Below are 20,151 nucleotides of genomic sequence, written 5' to 3' on the forward strand. Positions count from 1 at the left end.
TGACATGAAATAAGCTGTGGAAATTCACTAGAAAAATAACTTGCTGCTCTGTGAATACTTTTAGTCTGTTTTCTATATTTTGCTTGGTTTTGTGCTCTATGAGCTGCTTCACAGAGCTGTAGCACAGCATCAGGTTCTTTTTCCACTAGAGTAACAGTGGCTGGTGGGATGGGAATTATGGGAATACAAAAAGAAAGCTTCAATAGTCTTGTGCACAGATCATTTGGGTAAAAATTTCCCATCATTTCAAGTGCAGGGACCCTTAAATAAATTTTATCATTAATTTGATTAAAGTTTCAGGCCTTGAACATAAGAACCGCTTTTAGTAACTTATAAACTAGCAAAGTTTCCCTTTACTCTTGATTAATACATTATCATGCATGTAGCAGCTTGTTTCTAATTCTTTTAGGATTACTCCATTTTCTCCAGAGACTTGCCAATGAGCAGCAGGAAAGCAGCTTAGGCAGGTTGCAATTTGCCTCCCACATCAATGTAACAATGGTGGCAAAGATACGAGCTCCTGGAGCTCTGAGCTTGGAAAAGGCACTTGCCTATTCCACCCATACTGACACTTCTGATGAGTTGAGCTGAGATTGGGGTTTGAGGGCTTCTTACAGTTGTGACTTCTCTTTCTGTCACCTCCCCCTTCCTGGAAATTCATTTATATGAATTGCAGTCTGTCAATATCAGCCTTGAAAGTGACCATGGAAACTTGACAGGACACAGTCCCCAAACCAGGAATGTCCATGGTAGGCTGCATACTCTTGAGAAACTGCCTGTGTACTAACCCTAGCTGGCATGCCTGCTGTTGCACAAACAAATGGAGCCTTGATTTGTCTTCTTCCTCCAGGTTTGCCTTTGATACTAAACAAATTGAAGAAAAATGAAATGCAACTTAATACAGTGAAACAGAAGTCTAAACTTCGGCTATGGAAATGGAAACTGTTATGACAGAGAAAACTAAAACATGGGTTTAGAACACACGACACCAAATCTCTGTCTTTATTAAGATATGTTGCAGCTGTAAAGACAGTGAGGCAGGAGAACTTCATTCTTTCAGTGGGATTTGAAATTACTGTTAAAGACAGTTTGGGAATGAGAGACAACTGGAAATCTAGCTCTTCTCCCTGTGTAAATGTTGATAGCTATTTGAGATCTTTATCTTTTCCCTTTGAAAATAGATCTTCTGTCTTTGTCTACTAGTAGTCTTATCTAACTATAACTCTTTTTTCTTTCCATAAAACTTTAAACCTCTGCTCTGCAGATTTATTACTAAGTTGTATCTCTCTTGTTTAATAAGTAGTGCATTTCATCCCACCTGAATGTCTAGTATAGTGGCCACAAAGCTGTATAAAACGTAAGAAACGTTAATTCATTATTTCCTCCTCATGCTCATCTTTCATGGACACTGCATGCAACCCACTCAAGGTAGACACAGTATCAGAGTGCATTAGTCAAACTAATCTCACCTTTTCTATTATGAATTCCAACATTTTCTGTCAAGATGTGAAACACATCAGTGTTTCTGTTCTGGTTACAGTTATCACCCCTAGTCTTTCACGGCCAGGAATAGAACCACCTGCTAACAGTTACATTTATAAAATGTAGCTGTAACTGGAATGTGTAATAAGGGAATGGTAAATTTCCTGCTAGTCTATATTCTCAGCCTAGATTAATGGATAACTAAATATCTTGCTTACCCTTCTCTTATCCACAATTTCTGTCTCAAGATGATTGTGTTTTCTGTTGAAGCACTGCATATTTATCACCTTTGGAGGTAGATGTGATGTAGCAACCTCTTGATTAAGAGCATCTTATTAGGTGCATATTTGAGATAGCAATAATTTGGGAAGGAAGGTGTATTGCATATGTTTCTTTCTAATTTTTGGAATATATTTTGTATATACAAACAAAGAGAACTCATGATAATTTGAAACAGAAATGTGAAGGGCTAGCAAGAGAGGAATAAAAATAGAAGCCAAGGAAAAAATAGTGGTAAGAATCAATATACCTGAGCTAATTTTATCCAAGTTAATTTTCTTGATGATATTCCCTGTGAAATTTTGTTAATCTGTATTTTTTAATTATTTTTTAAAAATTGTCTTTTTCCAATTTGTAGTGGTTTAAAAACCCACCTCAGTCTCCCGCAGTACCACACACCCCTTTTCCCCCCTATCTCCCCACTCCCGGAGGGATGGGGAGGAGAACCGGAGGAATATAACTCCCATGGGTTGAGATAAAATCCAATCCAGCAATTAAGGTATAACACAAATCACTACTGCTACCACTAACAAAAACAATGATAGAAGAAATAAACAAGGAGAGAGAATACGATACCACCCACTGAAACGAGCCCAACCTGGAAGAGAGCTAACTTCCCCCCTTCCAGCCAACTTCCAGTTACCTTTCCGAGCATGACGTGCTGTGGTATGGAATACCTCTTTGGCTAGCCCAGGCCAGGCGCCCTATCTCTCCCTCCTCCCAGCTTCCCCTCCTCCCTGGCAGAGCATGAGCTCAGAAAAGGCCTTGGACAAAACCAAACATTTGAGCAGTAACTCAAAATGTACGTGCTATCAGCAACTGTTCTCAGCCCGAAAGTCAAAACACAGCACTGCACCAGCTACCAAGAAGGAGAAAAATGACTGCTACTGCTCAAACCACACACAACTGCTTTTCTGAATCTACGGTTTCTGTCCTGATTCCCAGTAATGACTGTTTTCTTAGGCTGTCCTGAGAAACTGTAAGAGCCTTCACTGAGGAACAGGAAAGAGCAGCTGCTTGGTGTATTCTTCAAGTGGTGAACACCTGCTTCTGGAGAGGTTCTCAATTCTATGCTGCCTACAAAACTCAGAACAAAACGAAGCAGGATCCTGGAGGTAAGACAAATTAAGAACAGTACCTGTTAGTGAAACAGTGCTTCTCACTTGGCTTAGGAAAAGTACTCACCAGATGAACATGTTGTGGATTGAATACAGGTTTTCCAGGTCTAGTCTGGTGACCAGTCCAGAAGCTACATGTAGTTAGTTGGTCAGTTAGTTAAAGGCTTTGGATAAATTATTAGAATAATCTCCATAACTGACTCCCTAGGATCACACTTCAGTGTTCTTGTCCAGATAAAAATCATTGTTTTATTTTGCTGGGATTAGAATCAAATAAGTGTGAAATTCTATACTGTGAAACTAAATTTATTTCTGTTCATAAATAATTAAGGCTTACAACCCTAATACCTGACAAGCTGGATCTATGCTGAGATCAAAAATAAAGGGTGGAAAACCAGAAAACTAATAACTGCAATTCTACTGGTTGGATAGTGCATAGCATATGAACATGTGAAAGTTTAGGATTAAACTGAGATTTGTGTCTCTGCTGTTCAGTCTGCTGCCATGGCTGAACTTGCTGCACTGTTCTCCAGACATTCAGTCTTTGTTTTGTTCAGTTTTTGTCAATTGCATAAATTTCCATAACTCTCCTGCAAGTGTAACTATTAATGATGATTTATGGATTGTTGTTTGTATGACACATATAGATTTAACACAATCTTGCTATGAAGTGTTCACTGTCTTACTGTGCAGTCACTAATGAGTTACCATGTTTAAGTGATGCAGAATCGTCTGAAGAACCTCAGTAAGCCATAGCAAGAGGCTGAAATCTCATCTCTTGTGAATGGTAATTAAATATTTTTAAGCACTCAGACTAGAGTGCTGAAATTGTATTAGTTCTAGCTCCTCCAACTTTTGCGTGGCCATTATCATGTGGTTACAGTTTTCTTCCAACTGGATCAAGAGATTTTAAAGCTTATCTGGTTTGTGTGTGTCTGCCTTACTTCAGAGTCTGGGGTTTTCTATCTTTATACATCTAGCTGAAATTTTTAAAAATAGTATGTGTATTTCAAACCCTTGTTTCCTACCTGCTTTCTGAGTATTTTGCTGCTTAAGAGGCTGTTGTTAGCACAGAGGAGGCTGCAGAATACAAGCAGTTCCAGCAGTAAGAAATCTGTGTACATATTGCCATGTTCCTTCCAATATTTTATTTTTAAATGAAATAAAACGATGTTTGGGAAGCTATGGCAGGCAGATTACAGCTCTTCTATTTAGTTCAGTTTCCTAATTCAATGTGTTTAAAAGTTAGCACAAGCAATTTATCATTCACTTGCAGAGTGAATACAGCTGCCAGAAAACACACATTTTCCCCTAAAAATGCATTAATGTCTGTTTAAATAAGGTGTCTATCTGCTTGTACACTGTTTATTTTATCAGTGTCAGAAACACAGTGATTAGAGTTCCCATCTGGTAGGATTATTTCATATTGCTCTTGGTTCAGGCAATTTCTGGTTCAACTCAGATCAATGTTCATCTGTCAGTCATTCATCATCAACTTGTGCAAACAAGGACAAATCTGTAGCTAGGGACATTTACAAGCAATTATCCTTTGTCTGGACAACACGTGATTTTTCTTAAAGGTTGTGTAAAGAAGGCTACGCTTGTATACTTTGAGATGCATGGGAATACCGAATTCTGACATGAGATCTAACTTATTTGAGTTCGCACTCTTTCTCTTCTTTGTTAATACAATGAAACTGCTAGTACTTTTTGCATTGTGAGGTAATGGTCAGCTGCAGTGCAAGTCACATTTAGACTCAAATATCTGAGTTTGAATAAAGGAAGTCCTATAATATCCCTACTTTTTTGGTTTTGCCCTGAGCAAGATGAGGAAGAAAAAAGTTCAGCAATTGATCTACCTCCAAACACAGATGCAAGAGACTGTTTTTTATCTTGTCTTTTGACTTCATTGCTTGAGTGGATCTGTTGTTAGACTTACCTGTTTTCTCTCTACGTTTTTGATAGCTTCCAGTAGCTGTGCCTTTGCCAAGCATGTTTAAACTCACAAGGAGTTTACACCAAGATTTCTTTCAAATGCCGGTGGCCTTCTTAGCTCTTTTCTGCTATTGATAAAATAATAATTTAAGATTTTAGTAGAACAAAGGTGCTCTTTTAATGCTTAACTGCTGGGTTTTTTTTTGTAGTATGCAGCTTCCAGAATGCCAGTATCATGTCAGCTCAAAACTTGCCAAGGACATTTATTTGAGTAAGGTGTTGGCTACCTTTTTATAACTCCCCATTTGACAACATACTAGCAAGTTAGGTTTTCATTCTGAAGTGAGTCTCTACATATTGTAGACTCAACAGTCCAAGGCAGCAAGGAAGGTAGTAACATTGAAAAACCAATATAAGTTTTCTGCAGAACAACCCAAACACTAGTGCCATTAGTTTTGGAGGGGTTTGTTTGTTTGTTTTTCTTTTTTAACTTCTGACCAGAGGGTGGAATTTGTGTAGTCTAAGTGGGCTGCCAGCACTAAGCAGTAGATGCAACTATATTTCAGGGCATATCTGTGTTGTCAGGAAGCTATTTTTTAACCTTGTACAATAGAATCATTAATGCTTTCACTGGCATTCATTGTTTAAAGCCAAAAGTGAGGCATTGTTGTATAGCTTTTGACAGTTAGGTAGACACTGGCAAACTGAGCAGAGTCTGATGAGGTCTGGAGTGTATCTACTGGCATTTAGAGGAACGGATCAAGAGTGAAGACAAATGATTTATTTATGACGAGTAGGCCATAGGCTTTTTCATTTTCCCATTTGACAGGAAGCAAAACAGATATGTTGTCAGGGGAATGCCAGATACTGAAAATGAACATTTATCAGTTAGTGCTTCAGAGTTGTGGGTTACAGTTCCATGTACTGTGCTGTGGGAGTACATGGATGCATGTTATTCATGCATTTATTTTTTAAACTCTTTACATTTTTATCTGTAACCTGCAGTTCAAATGAGAAGACTGCTGCAGCTCAGGTCAGCCACAGATGTTGATTTCTCCTTCCTGTGAACTACTACAAACTATTTAATTTGTATTCTGCCTAATACAGTGTACCACCTTCAATAGAAAACCAGCTAGTGACTTCAGTGGGATCCAAATTAAAACTTCTGAGGAAAAACTTCCGCTTTCTACTCAAAATAACAGTCTTGAGAAAATAAAATTTATGCTTCATGATAATAATTGGATTTTTTTAATTTATATGCAGAACTATTTTGCTATAATTCATGTGTAACATGCACATCTGTTTTTTGTGCAGCTAATCATGAGTTTGAGAGATCTGTAGCTATTTCCTCAAGTTCTCTGTGTAAAAAAAGAAAGCCAACTATGTGTGAACTTTTTATAAAAAGTAATTTGCATGAAGTGAGTTAGAGTACTCTGGTACTGCTTAACTGAAGAAATCCATATTTGAAGTGTCTCTAGTGCATTCCAGAGAAATTAGACTCCAGTGCTTCAGTTTTAATAAATAAAAAAGCTCAGTACTTAGCTCTTAGGGAAAAAAAAAAAAAAAGAAGGAACACATCTAGAATGTTAACACCTGATTTTCTGGTAAAAAACTTTGTCACCTCTTTATCTTCTAGGACCTGTTCTCATGAGAATATTGAACACTGATTACTAGCTTTGGGTTTTCTACAACTTTTTACCTAAGGAGGCAGCAAGCCTCCTGCATTCCTGCATTTAGGACCACTGAAATCTTGTTTCTTTCTTTCATAGAAATAAATGCATATGATTTATACGTAAACCAAGAACGAATTTTAAATTAAGCTCAATTTAAAGAGAAGGATTCTTAGATCTTAAGAAAAATTCCGGTGAGGTGCTCCAGAAAGAACAAAATGGAACTTCTGTTTGACAGTGTAACACACATTAGTGTGGCTTTCAGACACTGGATTAGGTTAGATTTATCCACCTGTTGGTTTTTCTGATGTTCCTCAGTGGCCCGACTCTTGGGTATATGGGCATCTACATGGTGTACCTTCACCACCAGCTTCTGCACCCAGGCAGCTGTATCTTACCACAGTGCAGCAGCCCAGATGAGTTTACCTCTGCATTGTTGGTTGCTCTGCTTCCATTGCTGCAACCACCCCACAGGGCATTTGCCACCCTCCAGGCGTCACTATAGAGATAAAGTACTGGCCACTTTTCTTGTTCAGCAATGTCCAAGGCCAGCTGGATGGCTTTCGCCTCAGCAAATTGACTTGATTCACCCTCTCCTTCAGCAGTTTCTGCAGCTTGTCATCTGGGACTCCATAGAGCTGCCTTCCATCTCTGACACTTCCAAAGCACTGGAGGGGCCCACTGGGCTAGATACTTGCCCATAATGTCCCACACATCCTTCCACTCATGACTGTCTAGCCTCAGGGAAAATCTCTTGGTCTTCCTATATTGTTGTCTAACCCTAGACAAGATCTGAGCCAGACCCTGCTTAGGTTTCCATGATCAGACAAGATCTGGAGCTCTTAGGGTGGTCACACCATAAGCAAAACATAGAGAACATATGCAGCAACAAGCCGATTCCCAGCAATAGGAGCAGGGTGCTTCCAAGGGCATTGAAAGGATATTCAGGATCTTTAAGTTCTCCAGAATCTACTCCCACTGTAAATAGCCTGGTGGGGGAGCAGAGAGTGTGAGGGTATATCTTCTCCATAGGTTGAATCCTGAGGAAAGAAAAAAGAAAGATGTGTAATTGCTAAAAATTTCCATTATATGCCCAGTTTCATGACCAATGAGTCTATTGTATTACAAGTCATTACCATAAAGTACAATGAAACTAGAACCTTAGGCCAAGGCCCCCAGTCAATAAACACTAACACAGCAAATACCACGTGTAAGTAAGGTACTACATGTTGAAACTCTAAGATGAACAGCAACAACTTTGAGAGACAATAAATCAGCATTGTGACAAGTGACTATTAGTCCAAAACAATGAGACACACTGGTCAGATCTGTTGTTATCTCAACCCTTCGTGCCCCACATTGGGCACCAAAAAGAACTTGCTGTTTAAGTCCAGCTTTAAATCAGAACCACTCAGCCACTTGCTCACTCCTTCCCTTCTTCCTCCCCCTGCTCCCAGAGGGATGAGGAGGAAAATTGAAAGAATGTAGCTCCCACAGGTTGAGATAAGAACAGTCTAGTAACTAAGGTATAACACAAACCACTACTGCTACCACAAATAATAATAATGATAAGGGAAATAACAAGGGAAGAGAATACAACTGCTCACCACCCGCAACCAATACCCAGCCCAACACGAGCACTGATCTAGGCCTTCTGGGTAACTCCCTCCTGTTTTATATAGTGGGCATGATGTGCTGTGGTATGGAATACCTCTTTGGCTAGTTTGGGTCAGGTGTTCTGTCTCTGCTTCCTCCTGGCTTCCCCTCCTCCCTGGCAGAGCATGAAACTCAGAAAGTCCTTGGTCAGAGTAAACATTACCGGGAAACAACTAAAAACATTGGTGTTATCAGCGCTGTTCCCAGGCTGAAAGTAAAAAAACACAGCACTGCACCAGCTACCAAGAAGGAAAAATGACTGCTACTGCTTAACCCAGGACAACATGTAAAAATGGCAAAAGAATATTTGATTAATTCAGTCATTAGGGCATTCCTGGAATACAAATGACTACAAAGCTTGTAGTTACGAAGTTTAAACAAATACTAGAGAAAATTTATGAAAAGCAAAATTTGGACTTGTTTTACATATTCCCACACAAGTTATTTCTGAATCACGTACTCTTTTTTTACTCTATTACTATATCTTGTGGGTTTTTTTCCTATTTAGTTCAAAGTAATGTAAGTTAATAAAACTTACTAATCTACTAAATAGTATTATAGGTAATATAACTTAATGCACTACTTACTATTAAAAGTAGTATTAGCCACATAGGATAATTTGGGTTGGAAGGAACCCCTGTCTAGTCTCCAGCTCAAAGCAGGATGAGGTCTGAGGTCAAGCTTTTCCTACCAATATAGCTATAGAAGCTCCTCATTTTGCTCCTGATGACTGTGTCTCAGCTCTAACTGAGCTTCTTCTTTCCCACCACCATCCATCCATGCCTGGACAATGTTATGAAATTCTCTTTTTGTCCTTCAAGAAAAAAGGGAGAAATTTTTAAATTAAAAACTGGAAAATGCCTATACATTAAAAATGCCAGTATCTAGACACTGGATATAGTGGAAAAAATGTTAAGAGTGCTACACAAAGGCAGAAACCCATTCCTCCACCAGTCTCTTTTTAGTCCTCATTTTGTATTTCCTGCACTTGATCCTGCAAGATTCTGAGCTTTCTGACCTAGTTTCAGTAAAACTTTATTTTATGCATCTGAATAGACCATAGAAGTAGAATAAGTTTTTTCCCATGTTTCAATTTTATGCCTGCCTGGTTTCCTGGAGCATATACTGTGCTTACAATTTGCATAATGAATTTTGTATATGCATGTGATAGCTGATCAATGTTCGATTTTGATACAGCTTTTCTTTTACTCTTGTGTACATGCGGTGATTTAGATGGTGCAGCAAATTGCTTCAGAACTGAAAACTATTAAATTTGTGTCTCCTGGCCAGATAAAGTTTAGCAACCTATGAGCCTCTTTTTCATGCAACATGCTGATCCCAGCCTTGTTTGTGGGGGTTCCAAATATCTGGCACCAAGGCCAAAGTATATGGAAAAACAATATTATGTTATTGCTCTCTATGTGCCTTATTCTTCTCACACTTCTAATGGCTCTTAAATGAAAATAAAGCAAACTATTCTTTACAGTGGTCAGTTACTGCAAAAGGAGAGAGCTGGCAACTGAATAGCAGAGTTGAAAGTGTGGAGAAATTTTCCTGTGAGCAATTCTGCAGTAGCTATTAATCACTTGCATTTACTTGCTTGTTTGTCCTGTTCGACAGGTTTCAGTTTTTTTTGGCTTCTTTAACATCCAGATCTATTTTTTTTAGAATACATCCGGTGTACCCACTTGCAAACTAGATAACCATATTCAGAATGTGAAATTGTGGTTATTTTTTATCTTGAAGTTTACGGTTCATCCACTTGTATGTTATGACTCTAGTTCCTTCTTGGCAAGATGACTGCTTCTTTACAAGCATTTAGGACTCTTCAGGTGTTAAGAAAGCTGACCTTTATTGTTTTAGAAGCTTTACAGTACTTTGTAATTTTAAAAAATTAGACAGAGCTAATGTGTTTTCTGGCACTTATGAGACTTGAAACCAGGCTGACAGGCAGAAAACCTGATGAACAAGTTTTCTAGTGGAGTCTGGCAAGCAGCTTCCTAACTTGTTTATCTCCTTACAATCAAACAGAAAACTGCACAACAGCTCCATAGCTCCATCTTTTTTCTTTTGTTTTTGTTTTTTTTTTTGTAAGCTGGGAGAGGACATGTTTCAAAAACCACTTGACTTAATATCCAGTGTGACTCAAGCTCACAACATGGTTTGTGCAGGTATCTTGAAGATAACTTCAAGGTGCAGTTCTGGTGTCCTCAACACAGAAAAAGGACATGGAACGGTTGGAGCAAGTCCAGGGTAGGGCCACGAGGATGATCAGGGGCTGGAGCACCTCCTTACAAAGACAGGCTGAGAAAGCTGGGGCTGTTCTACCTGGAGAAGCGAAGGCTATGTGGAGAACTCATAGCAGCCTTCAAGTATCTGAAGAAGGCCTATAAGGATGCTGAGGAGGGACTCTTGATTAGGGACTGCAGTGGTAGGACAAGGGGTAACGGGTTAAAACTTAAACAGGGGAGGTTTAGATTGGATATAAGGAAGAAATCCTTTGCTGTTAGGGTGGTGAGGTACTGGAATGGGTTGCCCAGGGAGGTTGTGAATGCTCCATCCCTGGCAGTGTTCAAGGCCAAAATGGATGAAGCCTTGGGTGATATGGTTTAGTGTGAGGTGTCCCTGCCCATGGCAGGGGGGTTAGAACTGGATGATCTTAAGGTCCTTTCCAACCCTAACTATTGTATGATTCTATTCTGCTATGATACATTTCTGAGCTGGAGCAGGCATTTCTGTTTTTCAGACATAAAGTTAATTCAGCAGATCTTAATGTCTAAGTATGTTGTTAGGGTGATCATATAGAAGGTCTGATTTGAGTTCAGGAACCTGTTTTGAGTTTGAAGGACAGAAAATTGTAACCATCTTTTCTGTTGTTAGCTAAGAGAAGATCTTTGCTATTTACCTGAACATTTTTCAAGTAAAAATGGATAAATGACAAAAATTACAGCATTTTTATTTAAGATGTTTCAAATTTGCATTTCAAATAAACACTCTCTGTGCTTTAGGTTTTTTCTTGGGGTGGGGTTGACTCTTGAATTGATATTTACATGGTAACAGGATATACATATTTATTTATGTGTATAATGAGTTCAGGCAGATGAGAGGACAGACGCTTTCTTCAGCCAGTGTCTAATTATGCATGTTCTTGCTAATGACAAGGTTAAGTAAGTTTTCTTCAGAATTTGGATCTTTAGCTTCACAACTATATTAACTCTTGGTTTTATTCCAGCTATTTTTATATTGCATAAATTGTGTGCTGCTTGTCAAAGGGATAAGGACTGTTCAATTCTGTTCCTATTTGCATTTGTGAAATCTTTATAATCAAGCAAAATCTTTATAATAAGCAAAATTCTGCTGAATATTCCATTTAGTAAATACCCAGAAACTTACACATTCCGTAGTTACTTCAGTAACAGAGTATCAGGTTCTGCTCAGCTTTCTTGTACAACTTTCTGAAATATGTTTGTACTAAAGTAGCATGTTATTCATCCCTTATTAAAGTGCTTTAAGCATTAAGAGTCTAACACTTGAGATAGTCTTCCCAATCTGATGGCAATGGTTTTCTTGAATCTGTGACATTAATAACTTCTCTTCCCAGTAGCAGGACCTCTGATAGAAACCCCTCCATATAGTTCTGTGTTCATAAAGTGGTTATGAAGTGGTGGATTAAGCTCTCTAATGGCATAGTGCAGCTGTGTCTGGGGTGGAGAGGGTTTAACAGGTACTTGTCTGCCTACACCATGGCAACTGAGTGTTCTTAGGACTGTTGCATTAGGGTATCATTTGTATTTGGGGAGCCTAAGGTAGCTAAGAGTTGGGAAGCACAGAGTATTTTATCTCAGCGTTTTACTTTTGGGGCTGCAGTCAGTGTTCCTTACTAAAACCAGGATCTGACCCAGTGTCCTGTTTTTGTTTGGAGCATTGCTCACTTGTGATTTGTCACAGAAACATACCAAAATAGAACAGATCCTCAGGGTAGCGTTTGAACTAGGTCTGTTTTCACTCATCTGTTTTTCCTCTTTGCTTAGCTGCCAAACATTTGTTAAACTTCATGGTTATCATTTTTTTTCTGTGCTATCTTTAAAGTGCATCATTTCTCCAGCCTTCCTATGGTCTTCACAGAGTGCTATATAAATATGAACAGCTGAATGATTAACAACCCCACTTTGACACATTTCATATATGAACATTTAGCTCTAGTATTGCTGTAAAATTTATTACAAAAATTTTTCAATACATAAAAATAGACATTTTTATTTACTACTTATTATGTTTCTAGCACTAGTAACTGCTTTCAATCTGTCTTTACCTTTGGCTTCTTGTAACAACTCATTAAATGCTTTTTGAGGGATTTAAGGATTTTCAATGACTTTGACTCTACTGTTATAGCATGTAAGTAAAAAGGAATACATCAGAAGTTTTCAGCTTGTGTTCTCACACCTGTTACCTTCCTATCTGGGTTAATACGGAGACTAGTCACAGGCTATCAGGTCTGATGAACTGGAAGTAACCACCATTTCCTATACATCCAAAGAAAAAGCCTGAGTCACTGTGAACACTCACAGCAACCAAGACAGAGTGGGAAGGGGATGTGTGAAAAGCAGACAGCAACCCTAATCTGGATGTCATATTAGTTCTTTACACTTCCATAGGCAGTCAGGTAACCATTTTTCATTAACATCAGCATAAGCAGAATTCTGCTCAAATAGATCAAGCACTCTGATACAAGAAGATGCAAACAGGCTGTTTCCTGACTAATTTGACATATCTCAGATTTTCCTGTCTTCTGGATCTGCCAGAAGTCAAAGAAGCTGAGCAGCTAGCCCATGAAGCAGGTGAAGCACCTTTGTCAGCTTTAAGACAGAAGAAAGTACTTTAACACATTTAATGTGTTAAATTGTCTGTTGGGTGTCTGACTTTAGAGTGCTGCAGGTGAAATACGTACAGTGATCCTAGTGGTCTGAAGCATTCAGCTTTGTCCATGCATGCTCTTTATAAATTTTTTTATGGTTTAGACCTGTACTTTTCCCTTTCTATGTGCCAGAGCCAGAGTTTAGGCCTTTGTGTTCATACAGAGATTTTTTTCTGACATGTTTGTTTACCGTTGTGTTGTCAGAGGAGTTCCAGTTTGTCAATGTGATGCTAGGCGTAGCAAGGTGGCAGAAATCTGAGGGTACTATGGATAAAGAAATATGTTTTATGCATGTTGCCTTGGTTGAGAATGAGAAATGGTGATTACTTTTGACAGAGGAGGTTGAACAGCATAACCCTTCTGCATTATATTTTGCATTTGAAATGTTAATTACAGGTTAGTAGTTTACTGAAAATGTAAAGGGCATGTGCACCTTAAATGTAGGTCATACTGCTACATATGAGCACCTCTGCCCTTACAGCTGAAGATATGCCAGGCGTTCTCTCTAGGGACATCAAAGACATGGTACACTTGACCTGATCTGCATAGTTCACTGGATATAACATCCGTACTATGATACCAGAGTTCAGGTGCTTCATTTCTTACCTTATTTTGTCACTTCATTGCTGCCAAAAGAGGATAGCAACTGAGTGTGAAATAACCCAATGTTTGCATATGCCAACGATTTTTTTCTGCAGTCGCATCTGTTAGATGGTGCATTGGTTTTGTTGTCGTGGGGTTTGGGGTTTTTTTGGTTTTTTTTTTTTTTGTTAATGGTTATTCAAGAGACACTCAGCAGCTAAAAGGAAAAACTTATTAAATATTTAATGCCTTTGAATCACCCTGAGACTGAAATAATTCTGTTTCTGCAGCTTTGGTTTAACATAATGGACTATAAAAGGAGGCCAATAATTATATGACCATTTAAGATTCAAAGTCAAACTTAAATCAAGTATGTCAGCAAACAATGAAAGACTTTTCATAAAAATTATGCTGACAAAGATATGGCAGGAATATAATACATATAGAAATAAAATATGGAGTACATGACAATTTCAGTGTTAATAAGATAAAGTAAAGCCTAAGATTAAATAAATATGCAGTACTCTGTATTATTTAACCATAAGGAATATTTTTTTTTATCTTTGGTGAGCAGGAGTAGCACTGTATTTTTGAATGTTCTTCATGCTGACTATCCCTGACATGAAATGCTGCTCAGTGGGACTGCAGCCACTTGAATGCTGCACTTCCCAATCAAGAATCAGCAAATTTCAAAGTGTGGAGCTTACTTAAAATTTGTGAAGACCTCTGATATTTTGGGAGATAGTTTGAATCAATAAGTCCCTAAAAATCTTCTGAAAGCATTCTTTATTTGTAAGAAAAAAACCCCAAACAATTTAAGTTCTTTCCCAGTTTGCTCCTAGATATCCACTGGAAATTAGTCCTTTTTTTAAGTTGGGTTCAAGACTCTGGGGAAGCAGAATAACAGGGTTTGTCAGAACCAGCAAAACGTAATTGTGAATTGTACTGTGCTAGGTGGATCATTTGATTTAACTTGTGCAACTATCAAAGCAAATGGAGTTTTGCAGATAAAGCTAGAACAAGTGAAAATATTATGGTTTCAGTTGCAGTGCAGGATGCTGAAATGCGTCTAACTTGGTGATATTAAATGAATTATCACTAATAGTCAGAGAAGAGTTATTCCAATATTGTCTCTTGGCTAGATTCCCAGTTACTCCCATACTCTCTCAGAGATGGTTTCAGGTAAGGCTGAGATGTGTTTCTCTGACAGGCATATCAAGTAGATTCTGGAGCCTTGTGCTGAAGGTCTTTCCTCTGTTTCTCCCTTCCTTTCCTTACAGAATTGAATAGTAGCCACGATGTTACATATCTGAGCTATTTTCGTGTCAGTGTGAATCTGGTTTAACCTCACTATTGACATCTTTGTTGCATTTGGCTTTGAGTCAATATTATTCAATAAACTGAGGCCTTGCAGACAGGTATTCTATTAATTATTTTTCTACTCCAGGATGTGGAAAATTTGAAGCAATTTCTTTTTACTCTCCTGTTAACCACTGTAATTAGAGATGTTGAGCAGAAGATCATACGTTGTCCTTTTTTGAGTCCTGAGCAACAGGAACATAATGGACTTTTCCACTCTGAAGCAATAGCCAGGCAACAAAGCTGAATTTACAATTAAAAACAAACAAACAAACAAACAAACCCTTCCATCAACTTCTCTGCCAAAATGACATATAAAATAATTCCCTGTTAAATCTTATAACAATGCCTTTATTATTTCTCCTTTTTTAACCAGACTTTCCTTGTTGTTGTTGTAATAGAATACACTCAGCTGATTCTTCACCCTGTGCTGCTGATGTTGCAACATTAAATAAAGCCTACATATTTTCTTAACTCTTTGACTCACCATTTCTGCAGGGCCTAATTTTCAACATCTTACTGCTGGACTTCAAAGAATTTCCATCACCTTTAACAGGAGGAAAATGAGCCTGTGGCATGGAAATTTTGATCTCTAATTTTAGTTTAGATTTTGATTGATTTTGCTTGGATAATTCGTGTTTTACAGTGACAGAAGATGTTGGAGTTAGACAAGACTAAAATAATTTTTTTTCCTGAGATTTCAGCAGGTAACTTGCATCTGTGGTGGAATTGACAGCAGAATATGTTCATGAATCATACTTTACTTCCCCCAAGACAGTGAACGAGAACACTTCAGCTGGAAAATTATCTGCAGATAATAAAACCTCTATTTCCTTTCAAGCACTTAAATTTCCTTTTGATTAAATAATTCCATATTTGAGTGATGTTCACAGGTAGGACACTCTTATGTAAATTCCTTTGATTAGAACAGCATCCTGAGGAATTTATCACTGTGATTTTTACCTTCAGTAAAGCTTGCTAGTCTGTGGTAAAATCTTTCACACTGGCTTTAGCATAAACCTTTAGCTTTAGAGCAGTGTTTCAAGTTTACAAACTGCTAATTGTTCTGGGGTGCAGCTGTTTGAGATTATCAGTTGTGATTTACTGCTTGCAGGAGCACCAGGGCTCTGCACCTTGTGCGAAGACACTAGAACTCCCAGAGACCTTTTAATCAGAAGTTGGCTACCAGACAGATTACTTAGGTGCACACAAGGCAACAGAGGAGCAACAGAGATCAACCTGAAGGAAGATTATCAAATCACACATCAATACACCTGAGATAGGAATGATCCAGATCTTGTAAATCAGGTTTGAATCTGAAGTGTTTTGCATATGCTCAGCAAAGGACCACAGGATGCTACTGGAATTAAGACTACTGCCTGGGTAGCACTGCTGATAGGATGCTTTATTTTAAATTGTGTTCAGGTATGTGTAAGTATTCCTAAAAAAATTCCATTTGCATCAGGCAGTATTTCAAAGGAGAAGGTTTACCAAATCTGGGAACAATACAAAAGGCATATTCTAATTGAATTTCTGAAATGTTAGATCAGTATGACAACACCACCACAGCTTTTAAAATAAAGTAAGAGAACCTATAATCTATCTGTACTTTTTTCCAGGATGGTTGTAGTCTCTCTGAGAATATTTTCTATCTGTACAGCATATTTATAAATTGTAGCATATACAAGCACATAAAAGTAGATTTCTAAGTTTTTATTCATTACACAGAATTCTGAGAACTGTGTGTTTATTTGAAAGTAGAAGGTATACCTGTCTAGCGTATATGCATTATTTTTTTAATTTTATTTCGCACTTATTTCATGCATCGCACATTGCAAATGATACACGGGTAACCAATGTACAGAGGGGTAATACAGAGAAATTGTACAAGGGAGTTAAAGGAATTCCTTTGCTTAAACAAAAGTCTTGTATGTCCTAAGTACCTGCCATTGCCACCTTGCCAAGGCATTGATTACTGCTGGAGAAGAAACAGATGCTAATTCTACTGACAAAAGCAGATGAAAGGTCCTGCTGATAAGCCGGGGAGAAGCAGACTGGGCGATCAAGTCTTAAGACCATGACAAAAACACAGATGTTTATTCCTACTGATAAGTGGCAGGAGAAGCAGACTGGGCCCCAACTAACCCTAAGTCCATGCCTGAAGATTAAAAGGTGTAAAGGTTAAGAAGAGGAAGACTCATTTACTTCATCTTGAAGACCCCTACCCACAGGAGGAAGACTCATTTACTTCATCCTGAGACCCCTGCCCATGATCAGAAGGGGCACTGCGCAAGTGCAAAGGACCTTCTGGCTCATTATAATACGAAGCGGGGATAGATAATAAATATGTATAGGCGGATTGAGCAACCTCATGTCTATGTATACCTTAAGAGGATAAATGTAAAGGGACAACAACCCTGAAGCGTGCATGCTTTGGAGGAGCTATCCCCATGCACCTCAGCGCTGAATAAAAGCATACCTACTTTACAACTTTAACTAGTTGTGGAGTCTATCCGCGCATCACAAATACAGACTGAAAACCAAGAAGTACTTAGCTGGATTCATAGTCTAATTTTCAGAAAACTGAAGAAATGCATAATGAAAAATACACTGATAATCTGGGCTTTTCTGTGCAAAGTAGTGCTACTCATACAGTGCCCCCCCTATTTCTCCTCCTGGGTTTTGAAGTGGCAGAGCCAGGCACCAGTGCTTTCTTCCTTTTCCCCAGGTCCTTCAGGAAGGAGTAGTAGAAAAATGCCATGTCATTTCATAAAGTATGGTAAAATAACTGTTTCTCATTAAGTTTTCAAAGTAAGCCACTTTCAAGCTTGCATCCTATTCTAGTACTGCTGAAAGAGCCCTAGCAAAATGATGGGAGAGTGGTCCTTTCTATCTAGCTGTTCTGTTTAATATAGAAATGAGAGGTGATTTGACTAATTGCTCTTTAATTTAATTAATGAGGAAAGTCTGCATATGAATACCCAGCATGGTCTCCGGCAACACTTAGGGTTAGGCTTAAGGACTTAAGGACTTAAGGACTTCTATCAACAGTGAGTCAGATGCACGCGTGCGTGTGTGTATGTATGCATGTGTATTTAGTTAAATCTATTTTTTATTTTCCCGTTAGTGCCTGAATATATTCATGTCTTTCTTGAGATATGTTCAGAGCTCTTGATTGGAAACAGAGCCATACTGCTTGTGAGTCTAAACTAAGCTGCAAAATCAGTCAAAAGCAATGCCAGTTAGTTCTTGTGTCATAAGAAACTCAGTTTTAATTTATAGCAGGAAAATGCATGTAGCTGTTGTTGGGCGTTGTTTATACAAATGCATTTTTGGTAGGTGTTTTGCTCAGTTGAAGCAGGTAATAAATTTTTCCAACTCTGGTTACACAGATGGCTGGAGATATCTGTGCTGTGCAAAACAAATGGGGAGGGGAAACTTCTGTTTTATCCTTAGTGGTATATGACAAGACCTAGCCATCATCTACTTTGAGCAAAGTAAATGGACCACTTGCTGTTTTGTGAATTAATTAAATGCTTAACAGACTGCTTCTGATCAGTTTAAAGAAATATCTGTCAAATATGAAGGTAACTGATCCCATTTCTGTAAATAGAATAAAATATATGTGCATATATTTAACAGAGCTCACCTTCTTTGCAATCTTGCTGCAAACGTTCTCAAATTTATATGTTTGACCTTGCTCACAGGAAAATAGTGTATTACCCCTTATGCTATATTGCTTCCATGATGCTGCTTTTTAAATGACCGCATATGATGTCATCTGCATTGTAATGGAGATCACAGGTCTAAACTATGTTAGTTTTCCGAAAATTCAGGGAAATTAATTTCTGTTCCCATGCACTTCTCCAGTTTCTTTTTTACGTTCTGGGTGCAAACCAGAGTTGTATGAGAGTGCTGAAAGCTCACTAATCAACCTTTCTTCTCAATGAAAGCTGTTCCTTGCCAGCTGAATGAATGTGGGTTGCTCACGTGTGTATAGGGCAGGCCCAAGAGCGCCTTTTAAACTCATGTCATTTCCTAATAACAAGAACCAGATGAAACTGAGCAGAGGTGGTGCAAAACTGCAGTTAGTTGTTCTTCCTCTAGGTGGTGATGGTGAAGACTAGGGAAGATGAATCTTTAGAGGGAAGTAAGGCTCAAATGGGACATTAAATATCAAAATTTTTTTTTCCTTTTTCCTCTTTTTAAGTGCTCTGAATGAGAGTAAAGTTGTGACACATAGCACTATTGCAAAGATATGATGGGGGCAAGGAAGAAATGAGTTTCCTATCAGTGAAGTTAACTGCATAAGAAATAGCACTTTTGTTTTACTTACCTAAACACTTTGTGTGGTTAAGTACATAATTACAAAGCAATCTGAAGTGAATTTCAATTTTCATTTTTATATCTGATTTTGGTTTGTGTCAAATATGTTAGTCGTCACTGGAGGTTAGCTATTACAAATTTGTGTATATACAAGAGGCATGTTTCAATGCCTATTAGCCTGATGTATTGTGGTATCATTCCACGAATAACACCATGGGGTTGCAGTTTCTGTGTATTCTATAAATTTATAATTTTATTTTTAGTTTTAATTACAAAATTATGATGGAGAGCCTTGTGGGGATCCTAGTGACAGGTGAAGATAAATAACTAAATTCAATCTATGGAAGTTATAAGGAAGCAGGAACCTGAAGAGTTCCTAGTTCTTTTCTCTTGGCAGTGTTTTATTTATTTCTTTATCTGTTCTTTCATTTGTCTTGCACAGCTGAGCAGGGAAGCCCTGTTCTCTCTCCTGTTTGTCATCTAGAAAGGAAGTTTCTAGGTCTAAAAATTTCACAAAATGTTATGCAGTCCTGTGCTGTTCTTCCTGGGCAGCAGTACAGCTCATGTGCTTGTTCACTAATATTACTTCTTTGCAAAGATGCATTTGCCTTATAAATTCAATAGAACAATAAATTACCTTATGTAGGCAACTGAATCCTATTTCAAGAGCACAGAAGGTTAATTTTCCAATAGTAAATAATAAAACAAATTTTACTTGACAAGGACAGATGGGAAGACATGAAAATAAGTCTATGCAGTCAATTATACATTGTTTTTGATGAGCATATGGATAAAGAAAAACAGAATAGGCTCATGCCAGACAAATGAG

General features: G+C 38.1%; 1 long non-coding RNA gene across 2 annotated transcripts in view; it reads left to right on the plus strand.

Moving 5' to 3' along the window:
• Positions 1-16,878, plus strand: part of LOC115946201 (uncharacterized) — a 79,005-nt gene extending 62,127 nt beyond the window's left edge. For both annotated transcript variants that reach the window (XR_004080306.2, XR_004080307.2), the window contains 2 exons: positions 2,725-2,876; positions 16,111-16,878. This is a non-coding gene — a long non-coding RNA (uncharacterized lncRNA). The remainder of the gene's footprint in view (positions 1-2,724; positions 2,877-16,110) is intronic.
• Positions 16,879-20,151: the final 3,273 nt, after the last annotated feature.

Source organism: Melopsittacus undulatus, chromosome 6 (genome assembly GCF_012275295.1).
Source record: "Melopsittacus undulatus isolate bMelUnd1 chromosome 6, bMelUnd1.mat.Z, whole genome shotgun sequence".
Classification (NCBI taxonomy): domain Eukaryota; kingdom Metazoa; phylum Chordata; class Aves; order Psittaciformes; family Psittaculidae; genus Melopsittacus; species Melopsittacus undulatus.